Raw genomic sequence first — 23528 nt, 5'->3', positions numbered from 1 at the left:
GAATTGGAAGACAGCTTTCACACGTCAGAAGTTTCATGTTTACAAAGATAGTTATTTAGCTGGCAGAGCTGTGAAAGATGTTTCAAAAAATGTCCAGGTTATGAAATTAAAATTTTCACTATTAATGCAATGAAAAATGTGCATTTTCAAAGCTGAGTTTGTGAATGGAAGTTGAGATAGATAAAAATTAGACTAAAAGAACTGCATGCTAGACTAGGTAAATCAAGAGTTGCATGATTTCAATATTCTGGCCCCTATTACACAGTGTTGTTCAGCTATCAACAAAATCATCTGAATGAAAGGAGAGGTTTTATTAAAAAATTCAGATGTAGCATAAAGGACAAAATAGGTGAAATTATTCAAAATCTCAAAGAGGTATGTTCTAGGATTTGGTAGTAGGATTTTTTTAAACTGTATAACTTAATATAAAAGTTTAAATCTAGCCAGGTGTTGGTGGCTCATACCTATAACCTTTGCTACTTAGCAGGCTGAGATCTGAGGATTATGGTTTGAAGTCACACCAGATAAGAGAGTCCATGAGACTCTTATTATCAATAAACTATCAAAAAGCCAGAAATGGAGCTATTGCTCAATTATTAGAATGCTAGCGTGGAGCAAAAGAAGCTCAAGGACAGGGATCAGGCCCTGAGTTCAAGCCCATGTCTAGGACAAATAAAAATCTTCAAGCTTAGCTGGGTGCTGGTGGCTCATACCTGTAATCCTAGCTACTCCGGAGGCTGAGATCTGAAGATCATTGTTCAAAGCCAGCCTGGGCAGGAAAATCTGTGAAACTCTTATCTGCAATTAACCAAAAAACCAGAAATGGCACTGTGGCTCAAGTGGTAGATTGCTCCCTTTGAGCTGAAGAGATGAGGGACAGTGCCCAGGCCCAGAGTTCAAGCCCCACGACAGGAAAAAAAAAAAAAGAATAGCGGCCAGGTCATAGTGTCTCTCATCTATAATCGTGACTATTAAGAGGATGAGAACCAAGGATGAGGGTACAAACCAGCTCCAGCAGACAAATCCTCAAGTCCTCAGAATTCTTATCCTCAATAACTAGCAAATAGCTGGATGTGGAAGTTTGGATGAGTGGTAAGGCACCAGCCTTGAGTGGAAAAAGCCAAGCAATAGTACAAGGCTTTTATTTCAAACCTTAGTACTAGCACGAATATAGACATAAATAAGAACCTATTAGATAGTGGAAGTCACCGGAAGTCTGCTAAACCATTGACTATAAAGTATTTCAATTAAAGTTAAGCCCTTAGAGTATTCTAAAGGGAAAGAACTTAGAATACTGCAGAAACTATATGCTTAGTAAAATAAAAATTAAAAAAAAAACCTATAACACTCTTTTTTAAAAACAAATAAATCAGGGGAGCTAAATACATTTTCTTAAGTAATAGATTGGTACATACTGGAATAAAACATTATGCTAAGAATACTGTTAGTTTAAGACTGCTTTGTTGTCACTTAAACTATTTTAAGTAGTTTCATGAAAAAAACAAACATGTAATTTGTTGCATTACTATCTTCTGTAATACCACTGGAATTACTTAAGTTGTTTTATATATTTTTATGTGGAAGTCCTAAACTGCCAATGCCCATGATTGAGATTTTATTTTATTTTTTTATTATTAATAAGTTTTTTATTGTGAAAATATCTTACAGAGGCATTATAATTACATGAGCAAGGTAATGAGTATATTTCTTATCAAGCATTTTTGCCTCCACCTTTGTTTCCTGGGAAAAGTGACATTGAAAATTCAGTTAAGAGGAAGTCATTCCTAAGTATGGAAGACCCCTAATCCAGTGGGACTAATGTCTTAATATAAATAATATTTGGACAAAAGTATACACTCAAAGAGAAAGGCAGATGTCATGGTGTTGTCTTTACAAGGCAAAGAATGCAATAGATTGTCAGAATACCACCAGAAATGAGTTCAGCAGGATCAATTGGATCTTCTCAAATAGTGTCCAGAAGAAACTAACACTGCTGATAGGTTTGATTTTGAATGTTCAGGATTTATATGAGGATATGAATTTGTGTTATAGTTCATTCAGTCTGTGATAGTTTGTATGAGTAAGTGAAGATGATTAATAATTATCCACACAAGTCTATTGTACTCCCAACAGAAAAAGGTATATATATGTGTGTGTGCATATATATATATATGTGTTTGTGTATATATATATATATATATATATATATATATATATAATACAATTACTAGTATATCATATAATGTCAAAATGTGTAGCATATACTTAGGAAGAGAGAATTTGTTCATAACTATAATACAGTTGTTATTTAATTAAGACTGAAAGATGAGCATTGACATCATCACATGGAGAGAAAGAAAAATCCAGATAGTGGAAACAAAATAATAGAATTTCAAAAGTATATGAGCGTGAAAATTGAACAAAGTGATAATTCTGGGCAGACTTTGTGAAGAGAAAGAGATATCGTCAGAATAAACAATTGTCTATTATAAATGATAAATTCCATCAGTGTACCAAAAGTGAACAACTGTAACCAGTTGAAGAATCATCATCGGATGAAATAATATGTTGTCTCTTAAACTTTGTAGCATTTGATAAAATTAATAAAGTCAGGTAAATAATTAAAATGCTGGGAAACACGAAGGAAGTGTTCCTTTCAGGCTAGAACTGATTTACCATACATGGCCAGAAAGTGGATACAGAAACATTGTGTTAAACAAATTTTGCTAATATCTATGGTATCACATATTTTTGGTTATCAAGTGTGAAAAAATGTAAGAAGTCTCTAGGACTCTCAGTTGTAATACACCAAATCTTGGAATATACATAAAATTGTGCCTTTGATATAGACAGAATGTCCAGTATCCGTAAGCAGGAATTCTGGGTCTATCTCTGGAGGAGTCTTATCTGCTGCGTCTACAGAAATGAACAAGAGATGTGTCCCCAAATCTCCTAAACCCAGTGCTTTAATAAATGGAGAGAAAAATGAAATAAGCAGATTCACTTCATTGCAAATGTCATAAGATATATAAAGCAGAATAGAATGGTATTAAAGTGACCTGGGGCATACAGTAAGTTGAGAAGCACTCAACTAAAAGTAAGCAATTATCTGAGGCAAAGTCATTTATGTGAAAATCTCAGGTTAAAGAGTTCAGTCTGAGTGTAGGAAGACTAGAACAAACGTACAAATTAAACAATATTTTAGAGAAGAGTAAGAAGGATTGGGAAGCCAGATAAATGGATAAAGAAAATAGAGAAAAAAATACATAAATGAAATACCAAGAAATAAAACAGAAAATCTTACTACGTGGATAATTTAGTACATATTTTCCAAGTGAATATTTTAGTAAACTAGTTCTAGCTACATGAAAGTATTCATGAAAATATGGCTGTGAGTTGTCATAGGTTCTTACAAATTCTACTTTCTCAAGATCAAAAACTGGATCCACTAATGTGAAGTACTATGCCTTTTCTGTGTGCTTAAGTAATGTTTGATGCTACAAATGACACAGGGAAGATATTTATAAGGTCTTTTAAAGAATACATACTAGCAAGATGTTTTTTTCATTTTTTATTGTGAAAATACTGTACAGAGGAGTTACAATTACATGAGCAAGGTAATGAGTACATTTCTTATCAACCATTTTTGCCTCTTCCTTTGTTTCACCTTCCTATCCATTCCCATCTCTGCGCCCCTTCCCTGTTCCCTCCCCTTCCCTATTCTCCCCTCCCTTTCCCCCAGCCAAAGTTGTAAAGTTCGTTTTTGACATGAAATTCACATGCAATATATTATCTCCTTTCATTGTATACATTTTAGTGCTTTGGAAGTGAATTGTACAATCATAGGTTTTCCAAGCCTAATTTTCACAAACTTGCATTTCTTCAAATAGAAATCCTATAAATTTTAGAACAGATATTAAAATACATATAAAATTGAGTTACAGAAATTTGTCCTGCATATATCTTCTATAGGGTATCTTTTCAAAATTTGTTTTGGGGAATTATTTCGAGGTTCTCACTCATACTGTCCAAGTGCACTGTCAATGAACTACATTCCCGATCCATACAAGTTTTTTACTTCTCTTTAATACATATATAGAAGTGTAATGGCTAGGGGCTGGGAAGGTGGCTCAGTGGTAGAGCGCTTGCCTTGCATGCCAGAGGCCCTGGGTTCGATTCCTCAGCACCACATAAGCAAAAAGAAAAAAGCCGGAAGTGGTGCTGTGGCTCAAGTGGTAGAGGGCTAGCCTTGAGCTGAAGAGCTGAGGGACAGCGTCCAGGCCCAGAGTTCAGGCCCCACGACCACACCCAAAAAAAAAAAAAAGAAAAGAAGTGTAATGGCTAGAACATATACAATTCTCTTTGACCTTTTGAAGACTTGAAAACTTGCTTGGTAAAATGATTGCAGTATTACCCAAATCATTCTGCTATGCGGAGTATATGAATTTCTCCACAAATGCATTACTATATTTTGTGTCATCTTTTTATATTATGGTCATATTAGTGAGTTTTCTTTTTCTTTTTTCTTAGATACTAAAGAGGAGCTTAATTCATATGCTCCTCCTATTGACTATTAATTTAAATATGTTCTTTATAGAAATATCCTGTTCAGGAAAATTTTATACAGAATTAGAAGATATAAAATACTTAAGATTCAGGATCATTGTAGCATTAACATTGTTGCATTAAGAAATATGTGCCCTCTATCTGTTGGATATGTTTTCACTACTATCATGGAATTAAGAAAGGTTATCAGTTGATATTAGTTCATTCTTCCTTTTCTTTAGCCACTAATGCTTTCCATGTCAAATTTTTGGAAACCTTTACGATCCATTGGCATGAATTTTTACATTTACGTTTTGTAGGTTTTTACAACTCACATTTAGTTTGATAATCATTTTTTTAGTTTAAATTTTTGTATAAGGTTTGAGGTAGTAGTGTAAGATCATTCTTTAAAACTAGAGAGGCAATAGTGACAATACACACATTTAAGATTCTATTTTTATTTCATTAAGTCATGGCATCCTTTTCAAAATCTATTGACAATAAAACTAAGAATTTATTTTTGATAAATCTGTTACATTCTTCTATGTGTCAGTTCTTTCACTAATAAACATGGTAATAAGATTCAAATCTAGTATGAGTGCTCAAGTTACACCATTTTACAAGATTGTTCTGACTGATCTGTATTCCTTGAGTTTACATACAAGTTTATTGATCAGGTGGACCAATATACTACAGATATCTAGATGTTTGATAGTCATTTATATTTTGCACCTTGTGAAAACACAAGACCTAAGATATTATATAGGGAAAAATGTCTTTAGAGAATGCTTAAAACAACTAAAATTAATTTAGGAATGAGTTAAGATTTAGATAACACATAGGATAATAAAGTTGAATGATAACGACTTGAGCTGTACTACAGAGGAGAGTGAGAGGGAATAGAATGATGGACCACCCAGGAAATGTATGACATTGTTATTGGGTTTCAAAAACAAAAAGATTTCAGAGAAGAGAAGCACGAAAATAATCAAAGTGTCCTTAATCAAGTTTTTTTTTTAATCCACCTAATAGTGTGGACTGAGAGTCAGAGAAGATGGGAAAAATAAAATAGAAAATAAAGCATTGTATAGACCTCTTATAATGTAAATAAATTGTAATAGGAATATGATAATTAATTTCCAAAGAAATAACGGAAACAATAGGTAAACTCTAAAGGCAAAAAGAATGAAGAGAGACAAGAAGCAAAGTAAAACCTTTATCAATAACAAACACAAGAATTTGGAAGTGAAAAAGCAGTGGAAATCTTCTAAATAACAATAAAATAACAATAAAAATTGCTAACGTGGATAGAAAATGGATCACATTGTATCATATATAATTTTGAAAAAACATATTAGGAATGAAAATTTAAAAGTCATAATTTAAAACACTATTTACATTATAACTACACAGTATAGTTCAGTGGTAAAACCTTGACATAGCATATGTGAAATAATGGTGTGATCTCCCAAGAATTACAAAGTACACACAAAGCACACACACACACACACACACACACACACACACACACACACACACACACACACTACATACACACATTTGGAATATTGATATAATATTAAATAGAGGAAATTATCACAAATAATAAAAATAGGTTAATATATGAAATCATAATATTGCTCGTACTATTTATTAGTAATCAAATAGTCACAATATACTTGGATTCTTATAGATTAAGTAAAGTGAAAATTAAGAAATAGAAGACATGAGAACCTTTGCAAATAAGTTTTAAATAATAAACATTTTGAAACATGTATCCTTTTATTTTGACAAAAGATTAATGTTACTGGTGTTTTAACCTCAAGATTTAGAATATGATAACCAGGTGCTCTATATCTTGCTACGGGTGGCTATATCTCTTAACCTTTCACTCTGGATACTTTTAGGATAAGGTCTCATAGTTTCTCAGGCTCTCCTGAATTACAAACCCTATTTTTAGTTCCTACCATTGGTAGAAAATGGAAGCCACAAATCACCATGAGAAGCTCAAAATTTTTTTTAATTCAAGTACAAATATTTATAAAAAAGTGACCAAGAAATGAAGCCTTTCTTAATATAGTATGTGGTTCTTGAAAATACGGTAATTATTTGTTATCTGGAAAAATATGTTTAGAACTATAAGAAAATCAATTTATTTAAATTCACCAACCGTATAAAAATTAAGAAAATAATTTTAAATATTCACATGTTAAATATTTTAAAAGCAACATATATGTGTCTGAATAATTTACATGTGTAAAATCATGCAAAATTAAATTAATCCTACAACACTGAAAAAAGAATTATCCTAAAGAAACAAGAAAGTAAGTAATCAAGATCAAAATTTGAAATATAGAAAATAAAATGAAGTGTACTCTTTAGTTGACTTAAGTAACTGTAAACACTTTTTATATCAGTTTTATAATAAAAATGCATGAACAAAGAAAGCAAAAGTACATTTGATCAATAGCAACAGCAAAAGCATCAGTAATTGTTTGAGTATACAAAAAAATCAATGGAGGGGATAACAATGTTCCTTCCAAAAGAAATGTACTCATTACCTTATTTATGTAACTGTAACCCCTCTGTACACTACCTTTACAATAAAATTATATTGAAATTAAAAATAAAACAAATAATATAGCAATTAAGAATTCTTAGAAGTCATTACTTAAAAACTTTATTAAAAAACTGCCCCAAGTACCCAAGGAATATACTTTGATGATACTATTTAAATACTTAAACTTCAGCAGAAAAGCAAAATGTTTAACAACTGTTACAAATAAAGTAATGAATCAGAATATATTACTATACTAATCATTGAATGGAATTTTATTGGCAGTCAAATATGTAAGAAATGAGGTAATATGCTATTCGTTTGCACTTAAAAAGTGAGAAAGAATTTTCTAGGTCTTTTAAAATATATCATAAGTTCAATGAAGAAACTATTCTGTCACGTCATATGATAATCAGATAAAGATGATATTAGAGCAAAGAACAGATTGTACTGTTTTGGAATGTTAATGTATGTACTTATTTTGGTTTTGGAAAAATGTGAGGATTTCAAATTAGGGTATTGTTCTTGCTAGGCTGGCATTATGTCAGTGGTTAATTTTAAGATAAGGGTTCCCTTTCCACAAGAACAGGCACCTGAGCTGTCCTTTTATCTTTCCCATCATCAATGGCATCAGAGTTGCACACCAACTTGTCTAGCTTCCTGGATCCTGCAGTCCTTCCAATCTTAGTCTCTAGATAGTGCAGGATGGTGGAAATGATCCAATGCACCCAGCTATAGATTGAGAAGGAACTCCCTTAAAATTTGGCCTGGTTTCTGTTCTCAAGCCTCCTAAGTAGTTTAGAGTACAGATTGGAGCCCCTGGTGCCAAACAGTAACAGTATTTTCAAAGCAATGAGACATTTATATGACAGGCTTGTGATTACCTCAGGAAAAGTATAAAAGAGCAGTGAAGCATAGAGGACAGACAGAATTTTAGCTAGCTACTCAGAGGGTGAATCAGCTTAGCTAGCTACTCGGGAGGCCGAGATCTGAGGGTCTGTCAATTTTGTTAATTTTTTCGAAGAACCTTCTCACTTTGTTGATTCTTCATATGGTTTTTTTTAATTCTAATTCATTTAATTCTGGTTGAATTTTAATAATTTCTTTCCATCAACTGGATTGGGGTTTATCTTGATGTTCTTTTTCAAGGAGTGTCAGATCTCAGTAAATTGTTGGGTTCAGGTCTCTCCAATTTGTTAATATAGGAACTCAGAGCTATAAACTTGCTTCTGAATCGTGCCTTTGCTGTGTCCCAGAGGAGCAGATAATCTCTGTGCTAGTTTTTGTTGAATAACAGGAACATGTGAACTTCGTTTCTAAGCTCTTCCATGACCCACTGGTGTTTGAACAGTGTGTTTTTCAGCCTCCATGTGTTACTGGACTTTCTTTGGTGGCTTTTTGTGTTGAGTTCTAATTTTATTCCCTTTTGGTCTGAGAGAATGCAAGATATGAATTCAATGTTTCTGAATTTTGACAAGTTTGATTTGTGACCTAAAATGTGGTGTATTTTGGAAAATGTTCCATGTGCTGCTGAGTAAAAAGTATACTCTGATGTTGCTGGATGAATATTCGCTAGATGTCTGCTAAATCAGTTGATGTATGCACTAGTTTAGATCTGTGGTTTCTCTATTGAGTTTTTGCCGAGTTGATCAATCTAGTGGGGATAGTGGTGTGTTAAAGTCCCCAACATTAATGTCTTTGAATCTATGTGAGATTTAAAGTAGTATTTCTTGGATAAATTTGGGTGCACTTTTGTTTGGCAAATATTTACAATTTTAATATCCTCCTGAAAGAGAGATCCCTTAATTAGTATGTAGTAACCTTCTTTATCTCTTCTCAATAATGTTAATTTGATGTCTATTTTATCTGATATTAGGATTGCAACCCCTGCCTGTTTATGGGAGCCGTTTGCTTGGTAGATTTTGTTCTAGCCTTTCACTTTCAAAATGAGTTTGATTTTTTTTTTAATTTTATTTATTTATTTTTTTGTGAACATACTGTACAGAGGGGTTACAATTACATGGGCAGGATAATGCATACATTTCTTATCAAGCATTTCGGCCTCGTCCTTTGTTTACCCTTCACATCCCTTCCCTACCGCCCCCCTCCCTCCTAGTTTTCCCCCCCTCCCCCCCACCACCCAATCCTCCCCTCTGCCCTCCCCCCCGCATCAACGTTGTAAAGCTCGTTTTCGACATGACCTTGTACTTCTCATTGTTGGAACAGGTCCACCTGTATCCTTAAACGACTTGTGTTTCCCCATCTCCTCCACAAGTTATACTGACATCAAATATAGTGAAAGCAAGGGTTATTCTGTGGGGGAGGGACATACAAAGCAACAAAGAGATAATCTTATAAATGCATTATAAACAAATGCATGAAATAAAAAAGCATTAAAATACATATCTAAGGGTTCATTTTCCTAACATCACATTATCTGACCTTTTCCGCTTGCATACATATACTAGATATTGCAAATAAGGGAAACCATGGGACCTATGTTTCTTTGGGCCTGGCTTACTTCACTTAATATAATTTTTTCCAAGACTTTCCATTTCCTAACACTTGGGGCAAGGTCATTCTTTCTGATGGAGGCATAGAATTCCATTGTGTATATATACCACATTTTCTTGATCCATTCATCTACTGAGGGGCATCTGGGTTAGTTCCATATCTTAGCTATGGTAAATAATGCTGCAATAAACATAGTTGTGCGGGTAGCTTTAGTGTGGTCTTGTTTATAATCATTTGGGTAAATGCCCAATAGTGGGATTGCTGGGTCATAGGGGAGCTCTATGTGAAGTCTTTTCAGGAACCTCCATACTGCTTTCCAAAGTGGTTAAACAAGTTTACACTCCCACCAACAATGAAGTAAGGTTCCCCTCTGTCCACATCCCCTCCAGCATCTGTTGTTGTTTGAGTTTTTGATTTTTGCCATTCTAACTGGAGTGATGTGATATCTCAATGTTGTTTTGATTTGCATTTATTAGTTAACTCTCCCAATGTGTTTGACTTTTATGGGCAAATTGTGATTCCTGAAGGTAGAAGATAGAAGAATCTTGCATTTTAAACCAACTAGATAGTCTATGTCACTTAATTGGAGAATTACATCCCCTAATATTGAGAGATAGGACTGAGAGGTATTTGGGTGTCCCTGCCATTTTATCCACCTTCTTGGGTGCTACGCCTACTGGATTCTTCCTATGGTTCTTAGATTCTGTTTGTATGTGGTTTCTTGGCCTTTATTGTGGTCTTGTTGGTTTTCTATGTTTAGGACATCTTTAAGTATCTTTTGTAGAGCTGATTTGGTGGAGATATATTGTTTGTTTTTCTTCGCTATGGAAGATTTTTATTAGATCTTCAATTATGAAGGAGAGTTTAGCTGGGTACACTATTCTTGGTTGATAGTTATTTGTCTTTATAGCATGGCATACATCATTCCAGGCTTTTCAGCTTTAATTGTCTCTGTTGAGAAATCTGAGGTGATTCTAATTGGTTTTCCTTTATAGGTGACTGATCTTTTCTCCTTGACAGCTTTAAGGATCTTTTCCTTGGTCTGAATTGATCCTGTGTGGCTTATAAGTGGAAGATGGGATGTCCTGTTCTTGTCTGGTCTATTTGGAGTTCTAAAAGCTTATTGTATCTGAATATGCCTATCTTTTTGCTTGTTGGGAAGTTCTCTGCTGGGATCCTGTTGAACAAATTTTCTAGACCATTACCTTCTGTCTCTATGTGCTCCTCTACACCCATTTCCCTTAGATAAGGCCTTCTAATTGTGTCTTCCAAGTGTTGAATAGATCTATTCATATTTCTTGAATTTGTCTTGGATAGTTGTATGTTCTTTCTCTATAATACCTAGGCTGTCCTCAATGCCGGAGATTCAATCTTCTGCATGGTCTAACCAACTGCCAAGCCTTTCTACTTTATTTTTCATTTCTTTTCCTTTTAATTGGTTGACTGTTATGGCTTCAAATTCTTTGTTGGAGCTTTGTTTTAGATCTTATATGAAATTCTTTACTTCCTTAATTTGGTTTTCAGTGTTTATTCTCAAATCTCTTTGCTGATTGGTTATGGTTTCCTTGGACTCCCATTCCTTCTGTTGGGCTCCATTCAGCATTCCCTTTGTGGTCTCCCTGACTCCTTTCAGGTGTCTGTTTATGGATTCCATGAATGGCTCTATTGATCTTTGTCTATGCTCATCACGCTCTTGCAATTCTTGTGTTATTCTTTGATTAGATTTCTCACGTTCATGCAAATTCTGCAGTTCTTTTTGACTGATCTCAGCCTGCTCACACAATTCCTTTATTTCTCTTTGAGTATTCTCAACCTGCTCACGCAATTCCAGTATCAATCTTTGAATAGCTTTCTCAAGCCCATGAGCTTCGTGTTTTGATCTTTGGTTTGCCTCCTATCTCTCCCTATCACGCTCACACTGAGTCTTTTGCAGGGTTTCAATCTTCATTCAACATGTTTACCAGTAGTGTTTGTAGAGGTTTTTGGGAACTCTCGTCTGGATTATTCATTATCTGGTCTGTCACCTGATTATCTTGAGTGGGAATTGAGATACCTGGACTTGCCATTTTCCTTGTGTTTTTCTTGTTGTTCTGCCCATTTGGAATGAAAGTAATGCCAGTTTTGTGCTAGAACACCATTTTAAGGCAAGCATCAACCAAAGTCCTGTAATTGCATAGTCAAATGTCTGAAGATACAATCTAGTTCAACAGATACAGTCTGTTCAACATTAAATAACTATGTATTAATGGGCTAAGAATACCAAAGAAGAATTTGACAAACCATAAATTATTATGTTTAGGGAGAAAGGTGGGGAAAATAGGGTTAGAGAGATTTGGAAATGTAAAAGGAGAGTGAAATTAACCAAGTCCTAATATCACAGAGGGAAATGGGTTGGAAAGGGTGATAGGAAAGAGAGAAGAAAAAAATTTAAAAAAAGAGACAAGAAAAAAATGGAAAGACAAATATTTAAATTTAAAAAGTGAAACTCTTAAAAGTAATGAAAATTTAAAGAAGTAAAATTGAGAGATGAATGGGGATAAGATGAGAGGAAGGGAGGGATAGAAAGGAGACCTGAGAAACAAAAAAATAAAAATACTTCAAATAATTTATAGGTATAAATAGATAATACTGCTATTAAGGAATTTAATCCTAAGAGGTTTTGAATTTAGTAATACATTTTTGGATTAAGAATGTACACAATGGGGGATAAGGTCTTATAATCAATGACAGGTATATAGGAGGTGAACAGAACAACAAATAATTCATGCAAAAAGAACTAAAGATGAAAAAGTAAAACGAATGAGAAAGAAAGAACAAAAAAGACCAACAGGTCAGTAGACATTTTTTTTTTAAAAAAGCACACACACACATATACACCTAAAATAAAAGTTATAAGAGCAAAAAAAATTAATAAAAACAATTTTTATAATTAAAAAGTAAAAATTTAAAAAAGATACAAAAAAAGACTTCTTTGATTTTGTTTTTGGGGGGTTGATGGGATGATCCTGTATCTCCCTTGTGTCAGTAACCAGTCTCTCGGTGGAGTCTCTGGTTTGTTGTGGTGTTTGGTTTTCTGTGGCTTGATTGGTTTCTTAATTCAATTTGTTTGGGCAGGCAGAAAAAATTCTGTTGGTTTATCCAGAAGTTTGTGATCCCCTCCCAAGCTAGTTCAGTGGGAGGGAGATCTGCTTTGAGTATCTCAAAAGAGGGAGGTGGCTGTTTCCTCTAGTTTGGAGTTGCTGTGATAAGGCTGGGTTCTGGGTAAAGTTGAGGCCTTTCAGCAGACAGTAGCTTTTCCCTGTGGGGCTAGCTTCTGGGACATTCACAGAGCCCAGCCTGGAGCAATGCTCAGGGTTTATGTTTACTGAGTTTCAATTGATTGTCAGTGCTGCTGTAGGGAGGGTCAGCCGCTGGCTCTGTTTACTCAGTGAAGAAAGCTACTCCTTCGTGGGTGTAGCTTTCTCTGCCTCTTTGTGGTGACTTTCCCATGGGTGGAGTTGAGAATGGCAGATCAGGGTAGGTACTTATGACTCGCTAAAAGACTCTTTTGTTTTCATCAATGAACTGAGTTGGATCTAGCTGCTTAGCCAGGCCTTTGTCTACATCAAAGATGGATATCTCCGGTGTTGGAAGGAAGGGTGGCCTTCCCTCCTCTGATCCCTTTGAGAAGGAGTGAAGATGTCAGTTTTGTACTCACGCTGGAGTGTTGGTTCCTGGGTAGCCTCTGGTCTGCTATCTGCAGGATGATGATATCTGCTACTTGTCAGTTCTTGCTGGTATTGAGTAAAATCTGCTCGCCCGCTGCATCTGACACATTTGTCCCAGACTCTCTGGGTTGTAGTTATGGCAGCTATGGATGCCACCACAGCCGGCACAGCAACCTCAGCCATGGCTGCTGGAAAATGCTCAGATCTGTCTCCTTACCTGGATTTTCCCTCTCTGCCCAAACTCTCTGTACTGTGATGGCACACTTGGTGTGCCTAGGACTGTTCACTGGAACACTAGAACTGCTTTCTATGTGAGAGCTTGTTTAGCCACCAGATTCTCCTCCGCCATATTCTCAAAATTTCTGAAAGTGTTTAAATATTACTGGAATTGTTTTGGAATAAATAATGTTCACCTTGACTATCTTGAGAAAGAAAAATTGGTTTCTCAGCACTATAGGTAAGAACTTGAGTGAAAGAAACAAAAGGAAAAATGAGGAACAACTCAACACATTCATTCAAAAGAACCAAAACAACCCAAGAAAACACAAATTAACTCAGTACTCAAGAACCTGCAGGAAATGCAAAGATTTTTTTAAAAATAGCTATGATAATGAAAATCCTGACTACATGGGAGTCTACTATTGTGAGGATAGTGGTTAAAGCTCAGACTGGACAGAAAGATCTGTACATAATGCAGGCACTTGTTATTCTAAATTCCAGGAAGAATAACATGAAGTAGACTGAGCCCACGATCATACACAAGTAGGAAGCAAGATTCTATCTGAAAGTTAATCAGGACAATTTAGGGCTGGGGGCATGGAAAAGTGGTAAGAACATCCATTTAGGAGACACAAGACACTCAATTCAAATTCCAATATTATGGGTATTAAAGAAAAAAAGCTATGACTTTATATAATGGGAATAATTGCAAGATTTGAATATTTGAGTGGAGAAAAATCCATGAGAGAGATAGAGTTTACCCATATTGCAATACTTTCTACATAAGTGATAATATTATGTGGTACTCCAGACATAACAGAGTTACCTTGCAAATGAGCATGGATGTGCATTTGGGTGAAGGTAATACTCTATTTACACAGGTGTAAATTAAATACTTTTTGGGGGTAGATTTTAGTTCTTGTACTAAGAGCCTGGGTGATATCTCTGAGTCTTTTCTCTCAAGGCTATCACTCTACTACTTTGAGCCACAGTTCCAATTCTGATTTTCTGTTGGTTGTTTGGAGATAAGAGGCTCATGGACTTTCCTGACCAGGATGGCTTCAAACCATGATTGTCAGATCTCAGCCTCCTGAGTAACCAGGATTCCAGGCCTGAGTCGTCCATGTTTTTAGTAATTTAGTAAATTGTACAGTTACAGAAGTTATAATTTATCATTATAACCTTTATAATATATATGTGTATATTTATATCAATGCATACATGTAGAAATATTTTAACATATTTTCGTATCTATAGTAGATTTATGAAATCATCCTTCATAATAAAATAACATGGAAACAAGTTTAATGAGGAGCAAAGCAAAGGGAATTGTCATGTTTCTTGTTGTTGAATGAAATATGAATTGTGAGAATCGGTTTGAGAAAACCATTTAACAAAATGGATAATGACTATTAATTCCAATCCCTTTAGTTGCCCATATTGTGCATCCTCACACATGAGTGTCAAAGTCAAACCACACTTTTTTGTCTTTGTATTTAAATCACATGTTATAATTTAGGGGATAGGTGAAGTAATCAAATAAAGATTAAAATAATAGTAAGTGTGGCTATGGGTTAGAGCTGAAAATTATTTTAAATATGATAATAGCTAATTAAATTCCATATCTCTTAGTTTTACTCTATTGTCATATACCTCATTCCCACATTAGGAAAGTACATAGAAGGTTCTCACTAAATTATGTGTAAAATTATGAAAAAATGTATTAAAAGAATATGGGCACATCGGGGCTGCGAAAGTGGCTTAGTGGTAGAGCTCTTGCCTCACATGCATGAGGCCCTGGGTTTGATACCTCAGCACCACATAAGCAAAAAAAGAAAGCCAGAAATGACGCTGTGGTAGATTGCTAGCCTTGAGCAGAAAAGCTGAGGGACAGCGCCAGAGGGGCCCAGAGTTTGCTAGCCTTGAGCAGAAAAGCTGAGGGACAGCGCCAGAGGGGCCCAGAGTTCAGGCCCCTGGACCAGACAGAGAAAAACAACAACAACAAAAGAATATGGTCACAGTGTGGTTTTAGCTGATTGAGACCTGTAGGGGGTAGTGTGTTTTTGAGGACCTGAAAAACATTGTGATGGAGATGAAGGAATGGATGTGCTAATTCTGGCAAATTGGCTAGAGGATTGCTCCCAGAAAAATAGTGATGAATTCTTCTAAAAGGTTAGAGTAAAATCACTCTCACAATCATGTTCACTACTGTACTATTCACCATAGAGAATTTATGGAAACAGCCCAGACACACTTTAGCAGAGGGATGGTTGGAGAAAGTGTTGCTGCACATATACACAATTGGATTGCACCCATCCATTGTAAAGACTGTTACAACATTTGCAAAGAAATGGATAGATCTAAAATTATGTTAAGTAAATGACGTCACAGACAGACACAAAAAGGTCGCATATTTAGAAGTCAGAATTTTATGCAAGTTAAACAACAGTATTAATCAAAGCATGCTATTTGTAGAGGAGTATTTAACAGGTGTAATTTCTTATAAAATTGAACTGTTAATCCAACAAAATGAATACCAGGAGACTACCACTTGGAAAATGTGAGGGGAAGTCAAAGGGAAGAAATAAAGAGACTTATGGAAGTAGAGAGTGAAGCCATAATATTCAATGCAGATAGTATGAAACTAGTAAAAACGAAAGTGGGTTGAGGTTTGGAAGGATGTGAGAAAGTTGTGTAAAGATCCATTAAACTTATAAACTGATTCGTTGAATGGAAATCCCTTTGTACAACTATTTAATAAAAATATAATTAAAAACAATGGAGACATCTGATCATAAACCATGAGTCAATATGATAATTTTCTTCTCAGAAATTTTCATTGCCGGTATTTTCCTCATAATGTCAGAAAATTGAACAACGCAATGTATATCAATACATCACTTTGCATATCCTAAATAGACAATATAAAAATCACAGTAAAAATATTAGAATATATCACATGATAAAATAACAGGTAGAAAGTATCAAACTCTGATTATTTTTCCAAGTGCTTTACCTTTGGTACCTAATTTAATCCTCACAATAATCCCATAAAGTGGAACTACTTCTACTTTTAATTCTAAGGTGATGATATTTAAGTCTTCAGAGTTGGAATTACTAGTACAACATTGTACACATGGTAAGTGTTAGCCTGCGTTCCATTCCCACCATATGAACTAACCTCATTCTATTTTATAACTAAATACCAGCACTTAGTCTACTAATTCTAGGAAAATTCGCAAAATTATTGTGCACACTGTAATAATATTTAATTTTATCTTTGTTAGAAAATAGGTAACTAAGTTGTACACTGGTGGCTCACACCTATAATGCTAGCTACTCAGGAGGCTGAGATCTGAGGATTGTGGTTCAAAGCCAGCTCGGGCAGGACAGACTGTGAGTCTCTTATCTCTAATAAACTACTAATAAACTGGAAGTGGCACTGTGGTCCAAGTGGTAGAGCGCTCGCCTTGAGTGGAAGAGCACAGGGACAGCACCCAAGCCCAGAGTTCAAGCCTCATGACCAACAACAACAAAAAAAGAAAATAAGAAGTAACTGTAATAAGAAAACTCCAAGTTCATAATCAATTTATACCTCCCTGGTGAAAGGAACTGCTAAACTATAACATTCTTGATTTCTAGCTCAAAATAGTAGAAATCATATTTTATCCCTTCACTCAACACTGCACTACCTGGGGACGGCATCTCTGGTTAACACAGTCTTACTGAAAGAATGACCTGCCCAATTTCTGATGGAAATAGATTGCAGGTCTTTTGGAGCAATTGTTTCCACATTGTAGCTCACCTAAATTGTTTACCATTAGAAGTATTTTGATTGCTTTTTATACCCAACATTTTGAGAGAAATGTACTACTTAAAAATGTTATTAAAGAAAGACTGATGTAAAAATCACATTTGACCCCAGATACATATTTTACCTTTCATATACCCAAAAATGCAGTCTTACATATCATTAATGTTAAGAACGAGAGGTTCAAAATCATAGACACCAAGACCTAATTTTGAATCAAAAACTCTCCAACTTGTGAATAAAATTGGTTTAAAAAGAAATCAATACTACTGCATTTTTAAGTCCCTATGAAAAGGATAATGATTCCCTATGATAATGATAATGATAATGATAATGATAAACTATTAACACTTAAAAATAACTCATTTTCTTGGAAGTAGGACAAAAAACACATGGTTAACCCTAATCATTTTAAAAGACCTTTATTTATACTAAAGTTCTCTCGTAACTATAAAGATTCTAAAACTAACTGAAGTAGAGAAGAAATAATTTAACTGCATCATCTACATTCAATGGACTATTAATTCAAAACAAAATTATACTAATATTTAGCTTACCCAATTCACTTACATTCTTTTATTCTATTCCATTTACTTTCATAAAAAACTGGGTTTCCATAAAATGAAGCATAAAAATGCATATGAACCCACTTACATTTTCAGATCTTAACAATATTTATTTCAGAAATTTTAGCTCTACAGTCAATGACATGAAAAAATACTAAAATATTCAAAGGATTTTCAGAAATTGCAAGACTTGCTCTGGGATGTTATGTATATTGGAACAGATATTCAAAAAGCCTTATTTGTTAAAGTTGCCATAATTACTCCCACAAAAGAGCCATTAGTAAAGATACCTGTGCACGTACAAAACACCTTCAAATGCATCCACAATCTGGACATGACACTTGCTTTTTGTTTGTTCGTTTTTGAAAGGAATACCTAACAAGCATATCCACAATACTTATTTTCAATGAATAAGATGGGATAGTCAAACATAATATGGGTTGGATTATCTCTTAGTGAGAATAAATATAATCTTGCAAAGAAAGTGATATTCAACAGAAATCCGGAAAGAGTTTATCCAACTTGTGTTTCACAGGAATCACCAGAGAATAATACCTGTTTGGTCAAGTCGGTCCAAATCACTCCATGAGTGTATCTTAAAAGTATAACCAATTTAAGAGGTCAAATACGTGTTTTGTACTGACAATCATCTTGTAGCAATAACTTACTAACTAATTATGTCTGTATCTTCTTATCTAACATACAATAAAAGCTGAAAGCGGTCTCTTTTTCTAACTTAATATTGTAAATGCTTTGATTATGATGTTATTATTAGACAAATAATATGTACAAAGGGTGGTTCCACTGAAATGACATGACAGAACACTGATAAATAAAAACATTGCAACACACTTAGCTTTTTTCAGCCTCACCCTGTCCACATTGGCAAGCAACATTGCAATAGCACATGCACACATATACACATACATACATGTTCGCACATGTACACACACATATACATGCATGCTAAATTCAGGGTTTTTTGTACAAAAAAGTCCAAATAAAATATTAGTGATTAGCACAAATGATAATATGCCTTATTACAAAATAATACATAAACCATTACCACGCATGTTACATTTTACCTGCCTCTCCACATGTGACCACTTAATTTATTTTTAATTAATTAATTACCTTATTAATTAATTTATTTGTTTGGTGCTAATACTAGGGCTTGAATTCAGGGCATGGCTTTGTCCCAGAATTTATTTTTTTGTTTCAGTTTTCACAAGGCTAGCATTTTACTGCTTGTACAACAGCTCCATTTCTAGCTTTTGCTGGTTACTTTCAAATCAGAATCTAATGGACTTTTTTTTCTTGGTCTGCTTTCAAACCACAATACTCAGATTTCATCTTTCTGATTAACTACTACTAAAGACCTAAGCCATCAGTGTAGCTTCTACTTTTTCCTCTATAGTTATCTAATGTACATACTTAGATGGTAATTTTAAAATGAGAGTATAGAAGCAAGATGTACAGTGATGATACTGTCTTGTCAGAAATTCAAGTTAGTAATATAAATTTATTCTTAAAACCATACACAAAAAATACCATGATATAGTGTAAGAGAACTCACTATTGAACATTTGAGTCTTAAGAGCTTTCTAATAGATCCATTATTTATTGGTACCCAACATTAGAAAAATGTATGAGGCATTGGTAAAATAGAAGTGTTTTGCATGACTACATACATTCTTTTTTTTTATAAGACACTTGCTTTCATCTAAAAAGTAGGGCTGTCTATTGTCTTCATGTGATTTTGATGATTGAAAGTGCTTAGTGAGAAGGTCAAAATGTATTAGTAGTCCTTCACTATCAATTCTCATTTTCTTCTTGGAGAATATAATGATCAAATCAATAGTTCAGAATCAGCAAGCAATACTTCAGAATCATGCTTCCAGTGCAAGTGGATCACCAGTAAGAAATCCTCAATACCAATTTCCACAAAGTTTTGTCACAGATACAATCTCCCTGCCTTCTCTAGCTGCTTTATTTTCTTATTCCTTCATTGTACAAGAAAAGTATGATTCAACTGATTTCAGTCAGATCTGTTACTAGAATTATCCATGATTTATTTTATTGTCTGTAATTTGGTAAAGTTATGTCTCTTTACATAGCCTACTAAAAATGTATTTACTAATTTCAAGTAAATACATAAATTCTATTTCCATCTCTTTTAAAAATAAAATTTTGTCTGCTCTACAAATTGATCAGAAGCATGGATTTTGTGGCTAGCTAGGTCATTACACATCTGACTCTTTCTTTCTCTCTACCTTTCATGGTTCTCATAATATGACTGCTCCATAATTATCCTCATTTATTTTGCTTTTATATTTTTGGTTGCATCATTTCACTTTTTGCTCTGCCATTTCCCAAATCATTTATATAGAAGGCATTATTTCCTATTTTCTCATTCCTAGAATAAATTGCACATGAAGACATCACTGGTCCTCATTTTCAGTGTGTATGTTTGAATACGGAGGAACATCTTTCCTCTGCTCTCCATCAATTCCCTACTCTCCATTTAGAATAATTTCGAATAGTAAAATTGGAAAAAGAGAAAATAAATCATGTGAATAAACAGTTGCAGAAAATTCACCAGATATTTCTGACCAGTTCAACCAATGTGAACTAGTAGGGAAATACGTGGACACCTCATTCCCACTGGCACTCAAAGTCTCTGGTTAGGCAATTCTTAGGAATATGGGGAACAAGATGAAAAAGCAAGGAATGGTATCAATTGCAGGAAAAAAAATTGGAGAAGGATCCAAGCAATTTTCTTCATTGGGCTGCCGAAAATATTCAGCTTATTACAGTGCGGAGACTTCTTTCCCAAAAGGCCACTCATGTGAATAGTAGGGATGATGATGAGTATACCCCTCTTCGAGAAGCCTACAGTGGACACTTAGACATTGTCAGTGAGTTGGTGTCTCAAGCGGCACATGTAATAACTGTAGATGACTGCACACCCCTGCACAGTGCATATACGTGGAATAATACCAGAGTGGCTTCTTTCTTACTTCATCATGATACAGATACCAATGCCCAAACTAATGGACTCTTTTTTTTAAATTTTTTTTTGGTCTGGTCGTTGGGCCTGAACCCTGGGCCTGGACGCTGTCCCTCAGCATTTCATCTCAAGGCTAGCGCTCTACCACTTGAGCCACAGCATCACTTCTGGCTTTTTTTCTGCTTATGCGGTGCTGAGGAATCGAACCTAGGTTCTCATGCATGCAAGGCAAGCGCTCTACCACTGAGCCACCTTCCCAGCCCAAATATTTTTGTTTGTTTGATTTTTGTTGTGGTGGTGTTTTTTTTTTTGGTCGTACATGGGGCTTGAGCTTTGGGCTTGGGTGATGTTTCTGTGCTCTTCAGCTCAAGGGGAGCACTCTACCACTTGAGCCACAGTTCCACTTCCCCAAACTAAAGGACTTTTGACAGACTTACATCTTGCTTTTGAGAATTGAGATAGTAAACATATGCTGGATAGCCTTCTGTTGAACCATTATATGAAACCAGGCCTGAAGAACAATATAGAAGAAACTGTATTTGATATTGCCAAAAGGATAATTATGTATCACTACCTCTATGAAGTTGTGAAAGGCTGTACAAATTGTTCACCGAAGTCCTAATGGTCGGGTTAAGGTTCTTAAATTTCAAAAATGCAAGTCCATCTTTTGTGTCCCTACAAAACATTTTCACAATCCAAATAAGAGCAATATCTTTTTTTTTGGTCAATCATGGGGCTTGAGCTTTGGGCCTGGGAGCTATCCCTGTGCTCTTCAGCTCAAGGTGAGCGCTGTACCACTCGAGACACAGCTCCACTTCCAGTTTTCTAGTGGTTTATTTGAGATAAGAGTACCACAGACTTTCCTTCCCAGGCTGGCTTTGAACCATGATCCTCAGATCTCAGCCACCTGTGTAGCTAGGATTATAGGCATGAGCCACCAGTGCCCGGCAGCACCAATATTTTACTGTAAAAATTCATGGATTCCGTGGAATTCTTCCAAGTGAATTTCCTGCCTTGGATTTAAAAATGTATTCAATAGTTTTTGTATACATGTATAATAATTTCTTCAGAGTTTGTGATTTTTTAATCAGAAATAATTTTAATTTACCTGTTGAAATGAGTAGTACAGAAACTAAAATATTTCTGATGCTTGTCTGAAAAAGTATATTTTAAGATATTCTATATTCTATGTTTGCATAATGTTCATAATTTATTTTCTCCTAGATATACTTTGAATTCTACATTATTTTATAATATATAGGTTCATTAATGTGTCCTTTCTGATTGCATTCCATATAGAACAGTTTGATTCCTTTTTTTCTAGGTCTTAATATTATTTTTCTTTGGGATAAAATGTCAGTGTTGTCTAATTTGAAAAGTTTTGTAAAGTTTATGCTATGTAAACGCCTTTCTTAGGTGAAGATTTAATACACTGATGTCAAACTAAATTTAATAATATGAATTACGTGTATTGTTACACTTGTAATTTTGTAATCAACTTTTTAATAACTGTTTTTCATTTCTTGCATCTGAAGAATGAAAAATATGGAATACTTCTCAAATTTTCATATTATCCTTGTGCAAGTGCCATGTTAATCTCTGTATTGTAATTTGAGTATACGTGCTGCTGAAGCACGTAATATCCTCTAAATTTAAGTAGTTAATGATGCAATCTTTATACAGGCTTATATCCATGGGTGCCTACTTGTAAGAAGGAAACCTTATTGTTCCTAACAATGCTATCGATCTTATTTCCCTTAAATTCTGTGAATAGTGGAAAAAAATTATATTGATCAGTCGATTGCTCACATTTGCAAAATTTTTTTGTCAATGACTATATTAAGTCTTTTTATTTGGTATTTGATCGTACTCTTAATTATTTATAGATAGGTCCAAAGGTGATGGCTTTTTCAAGTACTTATTTATCCAATTGAATTAGCTTTGTGGACCTAATGGATTCCAAGTAAGCATTGCTTAAGAGATACTTCTAAACTTCTTCAGCTGACAATTTCCCAAATGAGGTGTTACTGGAACAAATGTCTACCTGAGCCTTTACCCTTCTTCCATGTGGGAACATACCAACTAGAATATCTTACCCTGACAGCAAAGATTTTCTTACTAGAACAAAATTAATCTTGGTTACAAGAGATCATAGAGAGATGAACCGTTCAAACAGAACTGTTCAGACTAGAAGGTATTTTATCAAAATATAATTGTTTATTATACCTTCCATTTCAAAAGTAGCTAAAGCCAAGAAGGTGGAAAAATTGTTCGTATGCATGATTACTTTCTGTTCTGGCCTGTCTACGATCCAACCAGGGAGGAAATTACACTACTGCCTTTTTATAACCAAATATTTTCAGAGTTGCAGGAGAAGTGCATATGTTTCTCCTCGTTATTAGGCATTAAATTGATAATGTTTTAATCACAGAGTTTCCTCTTTCCTCCATGCTGTAAATCTACAAATGGTAAAACTTTAGGTCTAACTCTATCAAACACTGAGGTAGAGATAATGGAATAATACTTTAAAACAGAGTTGCCTTTGATACAGTAACTACAACAGAAAAATGCAAAATGTGTGCCTTTTAATTATATATAG

The 23528-nt window shown here is 34.6% G+C and overlaps 1 pseudogene; it reads right to left on the bottom strand.

Annotated features, from left to right (window-relative positions):
* Positions 1-22468: 22468 nt before the first annotated feature.
* LOC122121170 lies at positions 22469-22565 on the bottom strand (annotated as a pseudogene).
* Between the last annotated feature and the right edge of the window lie 963 nt (positions 22566-23528).

The sequence above is a fragment of the Dipodomys spectabilis genome, unplaced genomic scaffold (genome assembly GCF_019054845.1).
Source record: "Dipodomys spectabilis isolate Male_0828 unplaced genomic scaffold, ASM1905484v1 ptg000185l, whole genome shotgun sequence".
Taxonomy (NCBI): Eukaryota; Metazoa; Chordata; class Mammalia; order Rodentia; family Heteromyidae; genus Dipodomys; species Dipodomys spectabilis.
The sequence above is the reverse complement of the archived record's forward strand: the minus strand, read 5'-3'. Positions and strand labels throughout refer to the sequence as shown.